This window comes from Xyrauchen texanus, chromosome 38 (genome assembly GCF_025860055.1).
Source record: "Xyrauchen texanus isolate HMW12.3.18 chromosome 38, RBS_HiC_50CHRs, whole genome shotgun sequence".
Classification (NCBI taxonomy): domain Eukaryota; kingdom Metazoa; phylum Chordata; class Actinopteri; order Cypriniformes; family Catostomidae; genus Xyrauchen; species Xyrauchen texanus.
Window position 1 is genome coordinate 1,262,873 of NC_068313.1, and position 13,027 is coordinate 1,275,899.

Consider the following 13,027-nt stretch of genomic DNA (forward strand, 5'->3'; position numbering starts at 1 on the left):
CTTATGTGCTGTGAGTGAGTCGGTGAATCATTTAGTCATTCATGACCGAAATCTACCAAGAGACTTTATAGTGTTTAAGCAGATCTAAAGTCTTCCTTCAGTCTGAGCATTATTTTTCATCCAAAAGACAACAATAATAGTCTAATAATAGTGAGTTTCAATAACGTCCTTCTTCTTTATTAAAACTTACATGGCTACAAATCTATTGACTTCAGTATAAGAATTATAAACACAAAGCAGATCTACGGGATCATTTTCCTACAGTATTTAAACTGCTGGGCATGACTTTTATCAGAAAAGACCACGATAATAGACAAATAAAAATCATTTTGAGTTTCAATAATGTTCTTTCGTCATTGTAAAGCCGTCGAGTCGTCAACGCCCCACGTTCAACGCCAGCGTCAAGCGCCGCATCGCCCACCACATGACAAGAGTTGCAGAAAGCGATTTAAAAAAAGCGTGAGGTGTGCACAATATACATTGAAAACATGTATTTGGAAGAGAGAAAAAAACCGAGTCATGTGATGACCCTTTACACGTATAAATATCACTCACTTTTGCACATGAATCATTGCTCTGAACAATCACAAAAGTGAAAGGTGAGGGGTTTGGATCCCTAATATTATAATTTTCTTTCATGCATTTATTTATCATTTTCCACGGCACACCTGACAATCTTTCATGGCACACTTTTTTTACTTTTTTCAGTTCAATAAATTTTCTGTTCCCTTTCCAGGTTTTCCTTCTTCAGATTTTGCATGCTCTCCATGCTAAAGTGAATTCAACCACAATGCACAGAATGACAAAAAAACAAACAAACAAAAAAACAACCTTGGATAATGCAGTCGAGGTGAGCATGGTAAGTATGGTAAAATATCATTCTTTTTTTATTCTTTTCTGTTATTAAGTGACCTGTCATCCATCATAATTTGAAATATACATTTCAAACAGCTGGACGTGGCTAATTAGATTAGTTTTAAATTGTTGCCTAGTCAGCTTGTAGATTAAATCATAAACCTTTCATTGAAGCAACTAGTATCAAGTCGCTGAACTGGTCGTTGTAAAAGTCATAATGAGTGTTAAATATATAACTGCCTAGTTATCTTTTTTTTCACCTTTTAGTGTAGTCTTTTTATTTTTATTTATCTTTTAGCACTTACTTTCACAAACATTAAGGAATCATACTTGTTTGAATGGACAAAGGATTTCATATAAGTGTGTTACCTTCAACCAAATGAATGTATTTGTGCACATTTTGAGATTGCTCCCTTAAAGGGATACGTTAATCATCAGATCTTACACAGACATGTTGTAAATGTTCAATATCCATGCTGTTTCATAGACTGCAAGCTTAAATTGACAAAATACAGTGCCCTCAAAGCACATGTTTATCACTGTCACAAAGCACCACATACTCATTCAGATGATTCAAAAGGCTCATTTGTTTGTGAAAATTGTCAGGCAACATATACAGAGATGAACGAACTCCTTGTGCATCTCGGGTCACAAGGGAGGTACTATGTTGTCCATTTAAAAAAATGTGACAACGTTTTTAGGTTAAGATCAAGCTTTACTGCCCATGTATTGAGGAAGCACCATAATTCAACATCTGCACAATAAAAAGTGACTTTTTCCGAAAAACATTCTTCGGCAGCACCGAAAACACGCTGACTGAAAATAACACTGTCTCTGTACATGAAATATCTGTGCATGATTTACATGCAACTTCAAGCCAAATATCTTGTGCCCTAGATGATTGTGGATTAGATCAATGGTTTAAATGATATTTGTCAAAGAGAACATACTTCAATCTAAAACAAACCTCTCAGAGTCTGATATTTATTCTGTTGTGCAGGCTTTGCAGGATCATGATTTGCATTTGGCTTGTAGTCATTTATTTCAACTGAATATCAAAGAAGGCAGTATTATCAGAAAAACTTTTCCTATGTGCATCCACAAAGTATTTATCTTGGTCATGATGAGAACAGAAAATACTGTCATACACAATATATTCCATTGAAGGACACTTTAAAAACCACGTTGAGGGACCAAGTGTTGTGGGAGTAATGTGCCAAGTCTCAGCATGTGGACTCTCCTAATGTGTTATGTGACATTTGTGATTGATCAGTGTTCAATTCCAATGACTTGTTTAAGGAGCCTGAGATGAGTTTCCAACTTATCTTGTATCAAGATAAGCCTTTGAGATCATGAACCCACTTGGGTCAGCTAAAAAGAGGCACACATTGGTTGGGGTCTGTTTTACACTTGCCAACTTTGAGCCGTTTTACAGGTCATGCATTGACAATATTCAGTTGTTACTTTTGTACTATGAGAAAGACTTTTTGGTTTTGGTGTTTTTTGGTCATACCAAGATTTTTTAAAAGTAGTTGGCAGATGTTAAAGAACTTGAAGAGCATGGAATTGTGACATCTTCAGGTAGCATAGCGCAAGCAACAACTGTAGCCATTGTTGGTGATAATTTGGGCTCTCACTGAATCGAATTTGCAGAGAACTTCAGTACTGAAAATTATTGTAGGTATTGCTTGGTACCATGCAGTGATCTTCAGAATGTAAATTTCCCAATCAGACAGTTGATTCCTATAATGCAGCAGTGAAAACTTTCTTGAAGGCCTCAGTTACCTCTGAACTTGAGAAAAGGCCAATGAGAATTTGGCAGAGAGAATTTACATGTCCCTCCCCCGGACATATGGGTATAAAGTTAATTCAGATTTCTACTTCGGGGCCGAGCGGTTTTGCGATCTATGGCGCATATCTGCGGCTTTCTCCTTCTCTGCACGGTAGTGCAGCTTTGACCCTGGGCGCTTCGACAGCGCTGCTAAAAGAGAATATTTTGTAAAAGAGTTTATTTTCTCTAAAAGAGCAATACACTGTCAGCATTTGGGACTGCTGTTTCCTTAGTTCTGCCACTAGATGTCATTCCACTTACCTGTGGTCTCTTGTTCATGTAATCATCTCCACCTGCACCTCCTTTCCCCCTGTGTATTTAAGCTCTGTCTTTGTTCTCCCTGGTTACTTGGTCTTTGTATGAGATGTCTGCCTGGCTATCGTGTGTTTCGATTGGATCCTACCCCTGCTTTCTGGTGGCTCAGTGGTATTACTGTCTAGCTCTTACACCAGAGACCTGAGTTCTGGGCCAGGTTGTGATAGAAAGACCAAGTCACTCATGGATCCAGAAACACTCACCTATAAGGACCTGGTGGCCATGATGGCTCAGCATGAGGTAGCATACCAATGCCATGAAGCAGTTCTCACCCGTCAGGTGGAGCTGATGGCCAGACACTCTGACCTTCTTGCTGATGTGATGAAATCCATTGGTCAGCTTTTTCACCGGATCCCAGAGAGTTCACCTCCTCCAGCACCGCGTCCGCCTCCCATTGGTGGATCCCATTGGTGGATCGCTGAGCCTCGGCTTCCACCCCCTAAGGCCTTTTCAGGGAATGCCTCTTCATGTGGAGGATTTCTGACTCAGTGTTCCCTGACGTTCGAACTCCAGCCTTCAAGCTTCCCTACTGACCGCTCTAAGATTGCCTACATCATCACTCTCCTGGCAGATAAGGCACTCTTCCTGGGCCTCTGCAGTGTGGGAATCTCAGGATGTCTGTTGTGGCACATATGCCCTCTTTGTGGAGGAGTTCAAGCGGGTGTTCGACCATCCAGTGAGTGGCCTGGAGTCTTCAAGGCAACTACTCACCCTTAAGCAGGGATCACGGAGCACGGCAGACTTCGCTATAGATTTCCAGACCATTGCTTCCGGTAGTGGATGGAACAACGAAGCTCTAATGGCCTGCTTCCAGGGAGGATTGTCCGGACCTATTCTGGACGAGCTAGTTACTCGCGAACCCGCGACCGATCTCGAGTCCTTGATCACCATAGCTATCCGTCTGGACAATCGGCTAAGAGAGAGAGAGTCAACCCGTCGTGAGACGTCTCCATCCCGATTGTCTGGAAACAGACAACCCTATCCTGCACGCTTCTCACCCAATTCTGAGAAACTTGAGCCCCCGGAGGACATGCAGTTGGGGCGTTCCAGACTCTCACCTGCCGAGAGGGAGCGCTGCATGAGGGAGAAGCGCTGCCTATACTGCGGTGCATCTGGGCATTTCCGTCTCCTCTGTCCCGAGCTTCCGGGAAACGATCGTCCCCGCCCAGTTACAGGAGGGCTGTGATGGGGAATATTAGTGCTCCTCCTCCCAATGCAGTGCTTTCCGTTACTGTTACCCTTTCTTGGGAAGGCCATCAACATCAGGTCCGAGCCATGATCGACTCCGGGGCTGCTGGCAACTTCCTGGATCTGTCTGTGGTCAGGAGGCTTGGAGTACCTACCCAATTACTTCCTCGACCCCAAACCGTTACTGCCCTTGATGGCAGACCCTTGGAGCCGGGCTGCATTATGGAGATCACTTACCCTCTTCATCTCACTGTTCTCCAACATCAAAATATGGAGGAGTTTTATCTAATCGACTCTCCTGAGTTCCCTGTGATCTTGGGTTACCCCTGGCTACACCAACACAACCCTTGCATCAACTGGCTAGCTGGAACCATCCTGAGTTGGGGCACTGCATGCCAGGTTACCTGTCCCCTCTCGAGTCCCCCAGCCCCGAGTCCCAAGTCTCAAGAACCTATCAACCTGTCTCGAGTCCCTAGTGTCTACCACTGCTTCCAGGCTGTTTTTAGTAAGTCCCGAGCCACTTCCTTACCACCACACCACTCCTATGATTGCACCATCGACCTTCTGCCTGGCACCTGTCCCACTAGAGGCCGGATCTTTTCCCTGTCTCCTCCCGAGCACATCGCTATGGACACGTACATCAAGGAGTCCCTAGCGGCTGGCATCATCCGTGCTGCCACTTCCCCAGCAGGAGCAGGCTTCTTTGTGGGAAAGAAGGATGGAGGATTAATAAAATCACGGTTCTTAATCGCTATCCCCTTCCTCTGATGGCCTCCGCATTTGAGCTGCTTCAAGGGTCTTCCATTTTCTCCAAACTGGATCTACGTAATGCCTACCATCTTGTGCGGATTCAGCAAGGGGATGAATGGAAGACGGCCTTCAACACTCCCACGGGTCACTATGAGTACCTGGTGATGCCGATCGGGCTCACCAACGCTCCAGCGGTCTTCCAGGCCCTAATAAATGACGTACTCCGGGACATGCTAAACAAGTTTGTTTTTGTCTACTTAGACGACATTTTAATCTTTTCGAGATCTCTCGAGGAGCATGAAGGGCATGTCAGTGCTGTTCTCCAATGCCTCCTGAATAACCATCTCTATGTGAAACCTGAGAAATGTGAGTTCATGCTCAGTTTCTCGGTTTTATCATCACCCCAGGTCATGTTGAGGTGAATCCCAAGAAGGTCGAGGCAGTCCTGAAATGGCCTACCCCTACGACAGTCAAGGAGGTTCAGCGCTTCATCGGCTTTGCTAACTTCTATAGGAGGTTTATCAAGAACTTCAGCTCAGTGGCTACACCCTTAACTGCACTGACTAAGGGAGGTGTCACCAAGATCTGCTGGTCCACAGAGGCAGAGGGAGCCTTCCGTGACCTCAAGCGTTGCTTCACATCGGGGAGGATGGTAGGATGCACCCTTGCGCCTTCATGTCCCGTCGCCTGTCGGAAGCGGAACGCAATTACCACGTCGGGGATCGGGAGCTTCTTGCAGTGAAGCTCGCTTGGAGGAGTGGCGCCACTGGCTTGAGGGGGCTCAACACCCTTTTCAGGTTCTCACAGACCACAAAAACCTTGAGTACCTGCAGCAGGCCAAGCGACTCAATCCTCGCCAAGCTCGATGGTCTTTATATTTTAATCGTTTTCAGTTCCTTCTGTCATTCAGGCCCAGGACCAAGAACGTCAAGCCAGATGCCTTGTCCCGAGCTTACGCTCCTGAGTCACATGAGAGGCCTCTAGAACTTGTCCTCCCTAAGGCTAGGATCGTCGCACCGCTGCGCTGGGAACTGGAAAGGGAGATACGTGAGGCCCAAGCCCAAGAACCTAACCCAGGAGGTGGTCCCCCAAGTCGCCTTTACATTCCTCGATCCATCCGAGCCCGGGTTCTACAGTGGGGTCCTGACTCTCCCCTGACCTGCCACCCTGGTATTGCACGTACCCTGGACTTCCTCCAGCGGTGGTTCTGGTGGCCTTCCATCAAGGAGGACGTAAGGAGCTTTGTGGAGGCCTGTCCAGTGTGCTGCCAAGGGAAGTCGAGGCGCCAGCGGCCTTTAGGACTCTTGCACCCTTTGCCTGTTCCCCATAGACCGTGGTCGCACATATCTCTGGATTTCATCACAGGCCTTCCTCCATCTCAGGGCAACTCTGTCATTCTGGTTATTGTGGACCGGTTCTCGAAGGCCGCCCGATTCATCCCCTTACCCAAACTGCCTTCAGCCAAGGAGACTGCTGCGCTCCTGATGAATCACGTCTTCAGAATCTTTGGAATTCCTCAGGATGTCGTCTCCGATCGAGGTCCCCAGTTTTCATCTCAATTCTAGGGGGCCTTTTGTAAATTGGTCGGGTCATCTGCCAGCTTGTCATCTGGGTTCCATCCTGAGTCTAATGGCCAGACAGAACGGGTCAACCAGGACCTTGAGACCACCCTGCGCTGCATGGTGGCCAACAACCCCACCTCATGGTCCACCTTCATCGTGTGGGCAGAATATGCTCACAACACCCTCCGATCATCTGCCACGGGACTGTCCCCCTTCGAGTGTCTCCCTCCACTGTTTCCTGAGGATGAGGCACAGGTCGGTGTCCCATCTGCTCAACACTTCATCCGACGCTGCCAGTCGACCTGGAAGAAGGCTAGATGTGCGCTTCTCCAGACCTCCAGGAGATACCAGCATCAGGCTAACCGTCATCGACAAAGGGCTCCTAGCTTCCGGGCTGGCCAATGGGTCTGGCTGGCTACAAAGAACTTACCTCTTCAAGTTGAGTCTAAGAAACTTGCCCAGAAGTTCATCTGCCCTTTCCGTATTGCCAGGAAAGTAAACCCTGTGTCTTTCCGTTTGTACCTTCCTCGTTCCCTTAGAATTAACCCTACCTTTCATGTGTCTTTGTTAAAACCTGTTTTGTCTTCTCCTTCCCCCCCCCACGCAGACCTCCTCCACCCCCCAGGATCATTGACGGCCAGCCAGCCTTCACGATCCGCCGGATATTGGACTCACGAAGGGTCCAGAACTCCTTGCAGTATCTGGTGGACTGGGAGGGTTACGGGCCAGAGGAACACTCCTGGGTTCCAACCAGGGACATCCTGGACCGCAGCTTGATTTGGGAATTTCATGCCCGGAGACCGGGGTGTTCTGGAAGGAACGTCAGGAGTCGTCCCTAGGGGAGGGGGTCCTGTCAGCATTTGGGACTGCTGTTTCCTTAGTTCTGCCACTAGATGTCATTCCACTTACCTGTGGCCTCTTGTTCATGTAATCATCTCCATCTGCACCTCGTTTCCCCCTGTGTATTTAAGCTCTGTCTTTGTTCTCCCTGGTTACTTGGTCTTTGTATGAGATGTCTGCCTGGCTACTTGAGTTCTTAGGATTTTTTGAGACCCTGTAAAAAGTTAGGGTTGTTGTTTAATTTATTTCAAGCAGTTCTCTTGCTTCTGCCTACTTTTCTCCCCTCGTGGAGTTTTTTTTATTGTGTTTTTGTCATACCTACATTTTTAGGAGATTCTTTGTTGAAGTTTTTTGTAATCATCTTTTGTTTATTAAACTATCTTACCTGAGACCTCGTATCCTGTGTTTCGATTGGATCCTACCCCTGCTTTCTGGTGGCTCGGTGGTATTACTGTCTAGCTCTTACACCAGAGACCCAAGTTTTGGGCCGGGTCGTGACATACACAGCTGGCATTGAATGTCCTTTTCAGGAAGTGCCCTTCTGCCCCTGTGTAGTTCCTGGATGCGGTTGATTTCTCTCTGCTCCTGATGGTCACAGATGCTGCCTCATGTGTCTGGGCCGCGATCACACTGAGGCGGCATTTGTGGAGAGTTCGGGTTCTCACTGCGAGAACCTAACCATGGCAAAGTTGCGGTCATGGCTTTCCTTCTTAAAGAGGAATGCTACTCCAGCTGCCCCTGTGTCTTCCCACAGGATGACCCGGCTGGTGATGGAGGCCATTTGGGGATGGCAGCAGGCTCGGTTTCGCCAGATAGATCCCCACGAACCACCCATCCACTGGCACACTCGTTGACTTCCGTCCCCCGAGCTAGATGAGATCGCCGCTGCATCGGAGAGCTTTCCGGCGTCAGACGCGGAAGACTCAACTGGACTGCTGCCTTCGGGTCGGCACTCCCAATCTGAGGCTTATGCCCAGATAGCAGACAAGCTTGATAAGGCACGGTTCCTGAATGCAACCATCTCTCCCTTTTCGGCGATACCATCGAGGAATTCGCCCAGCAGTTCTCAACCATGAACCAACAGTCAGACCACGTCTGTTCGCCGAGGGCGTCCCCCTGCGGCGACAAAAACTCAACTGATTGAGAACCCATTGACAGCCAGTGTGTACATGCTAGCAGTGGACCAGATTTCTGCAAATGATCATCTTTCCACTCCCCCCCAGTCCCCTTGTTCTCGGAGGTGCACGACGATCTGACGAGGTCGTGGGGGGCACCTTTCACTGCCTGAACACAATCCTTCAGCTCGTCCGCTCTCACTACTCTCGACGACGGAGCGGTCGAGGGTTATGCCGCAATATCCCAGGTGGACAAAGCGATCGTGTCACACCTGTGCCTGCTGAGCGCTGCCACCTGGCGGAATGGCCTTGCACTCCCTTCCCATGCCTGTAGGACTATAGCGCCACCGGTCAGGCCGCCTTTGCCTTCATGCCATGGCGCTCCTAAAGATCCATCAGGCCAGTGCTCTAAAAGAGCTGCACGAGGGTAGTTCTGATCCCGACGTGCTACAAGAACTGCGTTCTCATGGTCTTAATGGTCATAGCCCCCACCCCCAATAATATTAGACTACTGATATGGGTTTTTTTCATTGATTATTACGTTATTCAATTTGGTCCCCATCAGTCCTGAATATGTGATTACATCTTTAACGATGATACTCTACCAGACACAGCCTTGATTTAGCGACCTGTTACATTCATACATTTATTTCAACAAAGAACCCATATTGTTCACAATAAAAACATAATCATTCACATTTTAGACACATGTTTAACATATATTAGTAATGTATTAATAGTTATTTTAAATTAGCCATAGTTAGATAGTTAGATAGTTCTCAATGACGATTACCTAACAGTGAACTACCTAGTCATAAGTTTGCTATTTCTTATGTTGAGGATTCTGCCATCTCTGAGAAAAATCACTTTCAAAGACTTGGAGTTTTGATGCCAGAAGACTTTATTATCAGAGACAACAAGCCGAGTTGTCCTGCAGATACAACTGATGTGTCTTGAGTTTGCACTCGCTTACATAGGTCTACCAAGGCGTGGCTAAAACCTTCCATACATCATTCATCACTTTGTTCTATTTCTTCAATCTGTAGTGTTTTGTATTCACGGAGACCAGGGGCGGGGAGCTGCAGCATTTAAAGAGACACATACAAAAACAGCGTGTTTTTGATTCCACCCAAATAGAGGCATTTACAACATGGTATAATAAATGATCCGTAGGGTATTTTGAGCTGAAACTTCACAGACACATTCTGGGGACACCTGAGATTATATTACATCTTGTAAAAAGGGGCATAATAGGTCTCCTTTAACACAGAGGTTTTTTTTTTTTTATCACACTTGTGTCATGCATTCAAACTTATCATCATGCTTTCATTAGGACTGTATATGTTTGCTCTCACATAATCACTGTTTTAGAGCACAAGGTTGATGTGACATGAAATGGTCACAGTTAGTTTAATCAGCAAACCATACCAGAATGGTCTTCTTTCAATTTAGGCATTTCAACAATGAGTTCATTCAGTAGCAGTATGGTTGGAGTTGGCAGCAGTTCATCCTCTGTGAAGTCCATCGTAGTAGACTGAAGTGATGCAGTTAGTGATCATCAAAGCACTCCTCGCTGTTTGGCTGGCACAGACTGCAGTTAGTAGTCATCACTCAGCGACACATAGCATTGGGAGTAGGACATCGGGCTGGGCCGAAGCAGGAACTGGCAGGCTCTGGCAACCTCAGGATATGTCTCCCGAGATTGACACAGGGAAACAGAGAGAATAATATTGATGTAGAAGCCATTCACTTTTAAAGAGTTATAGAATGTGAGAAGTGTTTCCGGTTCTGACAGACCTGACTAATGCCACATAACTATGAGTTTATGGGTACATTTTTATTATTATTTATTATTAACCTTTATTTTACCAGAAAGAACCCTCACTGAGACTAAAAATCTCTTTCACAGGAGTGTGCTGGCCCAGGTGAATGAAAAAAGGAGGGGAAAAAAAAACTTAAAAACAAATTGATTAAGTGTATAAAAAACACATATAAATCATTAAAAACATTTACAAATTAATAGATCTTTCTCCAGTTCACAAATAACTAATTTTAGTAGTAGTTTAAAAGTACTCAATGTCACCAAGTTGAAGAGTATTCTGATCAGATGGAGCAGCATACCTAAAAGCTTGTTTCCCCAATTCAGTTTTAATATAAAAATTACAAGAACGTGGAGAATACAGTACATCCCAGCACTTTCTTGTTGAATGAGGCGGCAAAGCTACGATGGCAAAAGACCAAGTGTAACATACAGTGCATCCGGAAAGTATTAACAGCGCTTCACTTTTTCCACACTTTGTTATGTTACAGCCTTATTCCAAAATGTATTAAATTCATTATTTTCATGTAAATAAGTATTCACAGCCTTTGCCATGACACTCAAAAGCTCAGGTGCTTTCTGTTTCCACTGATCATCCTTGAGATGTTTCTACAACTTGATTAGAGTCCACCTGTGGTAAATTCAGTTGATTGGACATGATTTGGAAAGTCACACACCTGTCTATATAAGGTCCCACAGTTAACAGTGAATGTCAGAGCACAAACCAAATCCTGAAGTCCAAGGAATTGTCTGTAGACCTCCCGAGACAGGATTGTATCGAGGCACAGATCTGGGGAAAGGTTCAGAAACATTTCAGCAGCATTGAAGATCCCAATGAGCACAGTGTCCTCCATCATCCATAAATGGAAGTTTGGAACCACCGGGACTCTTCCTAGAGCCGCCCGGCCAAACTGAGCGATCGGGGGAGAAGTAGAGATGGGCAGATCGAGGCTTCGTGAAGCAATGAAACAGTCGAAGCAAATGTGCCATTTTGTTTCGAGGCTTCGAATCAATCCGAAACCCGTCTCCACGGTGACACCTAGTGGTCACTTGCAGGTGTTGATCTGAAACAACCTTTACAAAGAGCTAATAAAAAAATGTGTTGGTTTTTTTTTTTTTATTGTATTTTTGTAATATATGAAGCTTGTAACCTGTAGTCTCTTCACATTGCATAATGTGATTTTGGTCATGAAAAATGAATATTAATAAAAATAAATCAAGCCACAATGTCTCCCTTTCTTATAGATTTTTATTCAAAAATATTAATTTCTCTGCTGTTGAAGGACTCAGCCTACTTCTTTTTTACAGATAATTTCTCCAGCCTTTGAAAAAATTCTCTCACAAGGGACACTTGTTGCTGGCATACAAAGATATTTTTTAGCTAGGACATACAAATGAGGAAAGATTACTGCTCTCTCTTTCCAGTAAGTTAGAGGATCATGAGTTCTGGGCAAAAACGCATCGCTGAGGTATTTTTTCACTTCCACTGTGGCATCAGCTGTAGGATTGTGTATCATCTGGGTCTCACGGATATGATTGTCAAAATGTTCCCATAAACTGTCTTGTGTTTCAACTGGTGTTGATGATGGGCCTGATGTTGACATTTGTGGTTCTGAATTAAAAGAAAACGGCAATTAGTAACAAATCATAAACTGACAACACATATGAAGTATAAATTTCATGAATCACATTACATAAGATAACATAGACTGAAACTCACCAGGAGTTGTGTTTGAACGCATCAGTGAAGCACACTCCAGTGTGATGTGCTTTTCAGCATCCAGGGCTTTGGCAGGATTTCCAAAAGCCACATTTTTAAACCTTGGGTCCAGCAGTGTAGCCAGTGCCAAGGCTCTAAAAGTCTCGTACCCTCCACATCTGGAGTGCAGACCTTCTTGTAGATGTGAGCCTATGAGCCAACACAAGAGAAAACCATATTAATTAAAATAATGACAACAATATGAGAGTTATGGCCAATTACACGTATGGTCATAGTGTCCTACCTAATTGTACAGTTGATTCCTGCGTTGCATTTCCTTTTTCTGTGCAAGCTTGTGCTGCAACATCCTGTACAATGGTATGAGCTTTGAAGCAGACACTCTCTGTTCCTCTGACATCTCTGTTGTTGCTAGTTTGAATGGTTGAAGAAGTGTCAATGACTGTTGAATAATGTCATACTCAAGACTTGTCAGGGGAGCAGTATCACTGTTTAAATTGGCAAGTGCAGCAGCCACTGGCTCACGTTGCTCATACAAGCGTTGTAGCATGTCAAATGTGCTGTTCCATCTCGTTTCAACTTCCTGTATCATTTTCAGACTTGGTCTGCCCATCAAGCTCTGCATCTCCACAAGCTTGTCCTTTGCTTTGCAGCTGGATCTGAACAACCCCACTATCTTTCTGGCTTTCTGGCGAATTTCATTGATGACTGGGGTTTGATCCAGGGCCTTTTTCACTATCAAATTCAAATTATGAGCAAAACATGGGACATGGCGAAGGTTGAGTAGCTGGGCACTTAGGATCATGTTGGATGCATTGTCAGTCACCATGCAGTGAACTTTGGAGGTTATTCCCCACTCAGCCATTAGCAAGGCTTTAGCCTCCATGAGATGCTGGGCTGTGTGGGTTTGGTAAAACCTCCTTACACCCAGTAAAACAGTTGCCATTGTTGCCTCTGGTGTTATGTAATGGCATGTTACACCAAGATATCCATCCATATTAATGGAAGACCACATGTCAGCCGTAAGGCTAACAA

General features: G+C 45.2%; 1 long non-coding RNA gene across 1 annotated transcript; it reads right to left on the reverse strand.

The window, feature by feature from the left end:
• Positions 1-11,595: 11,595 nt before the first annotated feature.
• Positions 11,596-12,530, reverse strand: LOC127631365 (uncharacterized). Its single transcript, XR_007968946.1, has 3 exons — positions 12,279-12,530; positions 11,996-12,184; positions 11,596-11,887 (listed from the first exon to the last, which is right to left on the reverse strand). It is a non-coding gene; the product is annotated as an uncharacterized LOC127631365 (long non-coding RNA).
• Positions 12,531-13,027: the final 497 nt, after the last annotated feature.